The sequence below is a fragment of the Sceloporus occidentalis genome, unplaced genomic scaffold, assembly GCF_023333645.1.
Source record: "Sceloporus occidentalis isolate IW3139 unplaced genomic scaffold, rSceOcc1.0.p SCAF_34, whole genome shotgun sequence".
NCBI classification, from domain to species: Eukaryota; Metazoa; Chordata; class Lepidosauria; order Squamata; family Phrynosomatidae; genus Sceloporus; species Sceloporus occidentalis.
This window is the reverse complement of record NW_028317014.1, coordinates 9,339,575-9,345,912: the sequence shown is the minus strand read 5'-3', so window position 1 is coordinate 9,345,912 and position 6,338 is coordinate 9,339,575. Positions and strand designations below refer to the sequence as shown.

The 6,338-nt window shown below is 35.9% G+C and overlaps 1 pseudogene; it reads right to left on the bottom strand.

The window, feature by feature from the left end:
• Positions 1 to 1,341: 1,341 nt before the first annotated feature.
• On the bottom strand, positions 1,342 to 3,107 carry LOC149298235 (growth hormone secretagogue receptor type 1 pseudogene; annotated as a pseudogene).
• Positions 3,108 to 6,338: the final 3,231 nt, after the last annotated feature.

Genomic DNA, 6,338 nt, shown 5'->3' with positions numbered 1-6,338 from the left:
AAATTTTTTTCCAGAAATACTTTTTTTTTTATCGTGTTATATTTATTTTGATTAAATACATTAAGAAAAAAAAAGGTTTGAATGTATTGTTCAAATTGTAGCAGAAAATAATTGTCTCCTGACGAAAAAAAAATAGAAAATCTAGTGTTGTTAACCCTTTCTCTGCGACACTGCTATGCTTTGCATACCCCCCCACAGAGAAAAAGTTAAAATAATGTTTTTATGTGTCTGCGTATATGTCTCTAAATGTTTTTGTACACGCATTAGTATCCCTAGGCTACAGACATGTTTACAATTTATTTTATATCAGGCTACTTTATATTTTTCCCATTTTTTTAAAGAAATAGACTATCTTCATTGCCAAAGGATTTTTATTCTCAATAACCACATTTCACACAAAGACATATAAAATATATTTTTTTTAAAGTACATATTTTTCATTTTAGAAAATAATCGCATTACAGGCTTCAAGATTAGTACTAATCAGGATTATAACAGCTCACAAAAAATAAGCATAATACAACTATTATACTTTACTGAATGATTAGTGTACTGCCATTCATTTATACTAGTTTTTCTTCATAGACTTTGTGATTATTTTATTTTTTTTGTACGTACTATTATACATTCCAGATTTATGTAATTTAGTTGGTGTCCTTGTTAAAACAAAATAAGTTGCTTTGTATTTTCATTGTAATATGAGGTTATCTACAGTACGATAAGATTACCCTGCATATGTATTACTAAATTGTTACTATGAAATAGATAATATATTTAATGTCCAATAAAAAAATATAAACGTGTTTAAAGGGGAGTTTGTTTATTGGATTCTAGTTTTTGTTTTTTTTCTTTTTAATTGTAGCAAAAATACAAAACGTACACACAGTAATCAACTATAAAGATTTTTATATTTTTTTATGCCTCACTTTTTAAAAAAAATATAAATTATACAAAAGGGGTCTTTTCAACATGGGTTAATGGTCCTGTCAGCCTCAGGAACCTTTGTTCCTTTATTTGTAGAAACAAACTTTAAAGAAACTTAAAAAAAATGGTTTCATGGCTTGACGGCTTGTTATCCTGCTTCGCATGGCAATCTTGAACCTTGTATTCCTAGAAAATCTAGAATATGACTGCAAAGAAGAACTATTTGGCCCAACTAGTATATCTATATTTTGCAGACTTAATTTGACTATATCCAAAGCTCATTTGCTCAGAACTAACGCGTTACAAATGTATCACCATTTAACATTTAATTTCCCCAAGATAAATTCTGAAATTTTGAATTAATTGCATCTAAAGAAAAATAAAAAATACAGATCCATGGTCATTTAAATGAAGCCGTCAATTAAATGAACTGAGCTCCGTCCTTTCCAATGAAGACTGCTCGCTTCGTGTAATGGTCCTGGATTGTAGGGCTTTACGTGGGTTCAGAATCTTGTTCATGGCTGTCCTGTATTTTTGGGACATGATATTGTAGAGCATGGGATTGATAGAGGCGCTTAGATAAAAAAGAACCATCGAAAGCAGATTCAAATACTGTGTGAGTTCGTACAGCATGAGTTCTCCGATGCCAGCCCAGGCAAACAAGATGCGGCTAACGTGGAAAGGCAGCCAACACAATACGAAGGACAGAACTACAAGCACTGTAAGAGACAGAAGGCAAAATCACATATAAATGTCTTATTTGTTACAAAGAAAATACTGACATTTAAAAAGCCTAGTTATTCTTGTATGCTTTTTTTTCCCACGGGGGGAAAAAATATTTGTTTTTTTTCTTCAGTGAATCTACCCTTTTATCATAACGTAACATTAACGTGAAATCATCCAACTTGTTTTGTAGCAGCTCAAAAACTTATTTGTCTCCATTTAGACTTATTTGGGGATCTGACCCCAAATAAGGGGTTGCATCCCTTCATTAAAAATATATGAGATTATTAATAACGCAACCATTACCTAAAAACATTAATGAGGCAAAATGACATGATTAAAAGAATTACTTCTGTAAAGGCTTTGGACATTCGACAGCACTAGGAATTATGTTTCTGCATTTAATTATAAAACGTAAATTCAACAGAGAATTTGGAACAGACCTTTTAATTATACCGACTAACCTTGGCATTTTGTAGTATCAGCATGCTCTGTTACCTTTCAAATTAATTCTCCCATCTTGAGCTGCATCAATTAATACTGTAAGCCCTACAATCAAAATCTGTAAGCCCTACAAGCTTGTCTTAAATGTACGTTCTCGTGATCTAATTCTTTCCTTCACGTGAATGATGCATTCCTACGGCACTTTACTAAAGCCTCCAACGTATCCCAATACAAATATTCATTATCTTACCCAACATTTTCACTGTTTGCTTGTGCTGTTTCCCTCTGTTGACAGTAGATGGTCCTCTGCTCTCATGCTTGGTATTCCAAAGCTTTCTGCAGATGAGCCCGTACAACAACATCAAAAAGAACATTGGTATGATAAAGTATATGGTGGAAACCCATGTCATTATGCGCAGAAGTCCACTTTGGGCTGACTGTTCTACGTATTTACACTCCATGGTTTCTTCCTCTTGAGATCCAGAAGGATTTTCCACCCCAAAAAGGAACAATATTGGCCCAGCCGTGATTAAGGAAACAATCCACAGAAGGATAATAACGGCCTTCACTCTTTTTTTGGTTATCATAATCTTGGCTTTCAAAGGAAAACATATGGCAAGGTATCTTTCCACGCTTACAGTGGTAATGTGAAGAATTGTACAATATGTGCACATCTCACTCAGGTAAACGAGAAATTTGCAGACAAAGTCCCCAAATATATATGGTTTATATTTCCAAATTCTGTACAAATCTGAAGGCATACCAAGGAAAATAAGGATGTCGGAAACTGCCATACTGGAAAGATACATATTAACTGTGGACCTCATGTCCTTGTACCTCTTGAAAATCAATATTGTTATGAAGTTTCCCGTGACGCCTAGCAGAAACAGCAAGATACAAATTATAGTTACTGGAATCAATATCTGAATATCAAATAGGCTGTCCTTATTGTCCATAGGGTAGTCGGACATGATTCCAGACCTATTGTCGGTCTTATTGATACTCATTTCTCCCATGTTACGAAAAACCCCTCATCTTATCTGGCTGCTAGAAGATACTCCATCAAAAAATTCCGATCATGTTAGCAATTTTGTCTGCAGGAGCGGGTATCCTATTCCATAAGAGACTTGTGAGAAACTACCGATTTCCATGAGGTGCCCAGTGCAAGTTTTGTTTTAGAAAAAGGTGGCGCTAATTGATTTGCAATACCCTAATTATATGCATCATTATTCAAAACTGTCTAACGGTTTCTAAGCGATGGTGATGGGTTACACAAAGTCACCATGTTCGATGGTAATGTGTTTTAATGTTCAATTAGTAGATTAAAAATGTGTCCTTTGTACCTTAACAGTCCATTAACCTCCAAAAAAAAATCACATTTGCTACAATTTTTGAGAACAGAGAATTGTGTGATCTTCAATGCGTTTTTACTGAAGCATGAAAAACAAACGTGGATATAGTGATCAATCTTACTGCTATGTGGCAGCTAGTGGCATTACGTCCCCTACTCGTCTCTTTTTATCCATATGTTCAACATCAATTTAAGAAGCAAGTACACCTTAAAAAAAACTTTTTGGTGGTCTTTCATGTGCTCATTGATACACACATTTGCTATCATTCTACATAGTATATTATTAATACACGTACCCCCCACCCCAACATTTCAGGTGCTTAAGATGTGCCAGTGCGTATGTTGTAGGGCTTTAACTGATAAAAAAGGCTACTTTAGTCCCTGTTCCTTTTTAATGAAGACAAAAGAGTTGTCTGAGAGCATCAGAATATATTATTATTATTACTATATACCAAACATAAGAATTCTAAAGGGCCCAAGGCCATCTTTATAGATGTTTCAACAGTTCACAATGTTATTTGGAGGTCTGCTGCTCACAGAACTCTCAAGAGCCTCTTGGGACATGATGGCAAGAGGAAAATTGATCAAAGACGTCTACAAAGGTAGGTGCGAACTGTGATAAAAACACCAGATGATGTCCGCACAGCTTAAAGCTGATCTGGAGTAATCTGGAGTGATGGTTTCAACCCATACCACATATCACACACTAAACCAAGTAGGCTATACAGTATGTGTGAATGCCAATAAGGCACAACTGATATTTGCCCAAACCTTCCTAGTTAAACCACATTTGAGGAAGGTCTTCTACGGACAGATGAAACCAATGCAGAGCTCTTTGGCAATGCAGGGAAATTGCTGTGAAAACAATCCAGCAACAGCGCTAACAAATTGCAGTCGATGACTTGGAGGAACTGCCAACAGACAGGCGCAAGACACTTCTAGATGGCTACGAGAAAAGTTTGAAGGCTATGATTGTTGCCAAATGTTATGTAACCAAGTATTTGGGAAGGGTGCCTTTAATGCTGTCCATGCCATATTTATTTTCTTGCGAAATCGCTACATCTCAGCTGAAAAGAAATCTCTTTTGTTGGCAACCTTTGACTAATCAGTTTTTGAAGTATTCTGATATTTCTTGCAGTGGCGGGGACATCACTCTGCTGCATGGGAGATCAGGTTAACAACAGCCTGAACGCTCACCTTTCAGCAAAGCCAGCATTGCTGGATTCATGTTCATAGATCCAATGTAATGGAACTCATTGTGAACCCGCTATTGTGTGATCACGTATTCACCCCTGGTAAGGACCTGCCTTTAAGGACTTGGGAGGAGAAAGGAAACCCAGTCAATCCAGACCTTGCTGGGATCTCTGTTCCTCTGCTGGCTGATCACACATATATTGTGATCAGCAATACAGGGATATGAGCCATGCTCGCTGATCACCGACTGATTAGTACAGAGGAGATCAGTGGGAGAAAAATGTTTACAAAAAATGTTTTAGGTAGTCCAGAGATGTCATTATAGGAACACTGGCATTAACGTGATTTCGAGACAGATCCCTAAGCATATCTCTATCAATTTTGCAAAAACAAATTAAACCCCACCAAAATAATAGAAAAACTGTAAAAACATGCCCGAATACTGTCACTATCATTGGAACCATAAACGTTTAAGAAAAAAACTCCAAACCCCTTAAGCCAGAAGTATTGAAGAAACCCCATCAATAAAGGATACTATATAAGGGATGGATGTGGCCCTCTACAACATAGTTATGTGGGTATTACTCTGATCAGGGAATGTTTCCGAACATAAATTGCATTATTGTTTGGCTGCAGTACCTGCTATAAAGAAATTGTAAGCAAAATACAAAAATGGGTTGTTTTGTACCAATTTTTTCATACTAGCGCTAATAATTATTATATTTTATGTGTTTTCATCCTTCCAAAAGAATGTCTAACTTGTGTGGATACATCAAACACCGAAAAGGGGAATCATTGTAAAAAAAGGGCACAAAACCCCAAAATCTTTGGTATTTAACCCCTTCGTGACAAAGGCTGATTTTACTTTTTGTACCCTTCGTGACAATGGCCTTTTTAACATTTCTGCGCTGCTTGTGTTTAGCTGTAATTTTCTTCTTTCCCGTTTACTGAACCCACGCACATTAGATATTGTTTTTTTCAGGACAAGAAGGGCTTTCTTTAGATGACATTGTTTTGATTGTATCATATTATTTACTACTAAAAAAAGTATAAAATATGGTGAAAAATTTAGAAAAAAATGACTGTTTCTAACTTTTAGTTGAAAAATCTTTTACTCATCTATAAAAGGTAATGAAAAAACCTGCTAAATAGATTCTACTATTTGTCCTGAGTTTAGAAATACCCAATGTTTTTATGTTTTTTTGCTTTTTTCTACACATTATGGGGCAATAAGTACAGGTAGCGTTTTGCTATTTCAAAGCCATTTTTTCCAAATCTGGTAATTCTTCCCCCCATGTGCCATTTCGGGTATCTTTGAACCCGGCCAATGCAATTTACCCCATCAAATCATATATTTTTGAAAACTAGACAGCCCAGGGTATTCCAAATGCTAGTATTTTAACTATTTCCATGCACCATATCTACCACCAGTTTTTGTCAGACTTTGTGGTAGTCATTTTTTTGCATTTGTTTTGTCACACACATTTTACTTCAGGTATGAATTAAAAGGTTCTCGTTTATGTCACTATCACAAAACACCCCAATATGTGTTCAGCAACATCTCCTGAGTACAGCGATACCTCACATGAATGATTTTGCCTGGCTGTTTGGGGGCAAAAGGGCCACATTTGGGGCATGCGCATTTTTCAATGTTGAACTTTGGCATTTGGGGATCCACTGCCCATGCCCTATTTGGTACATC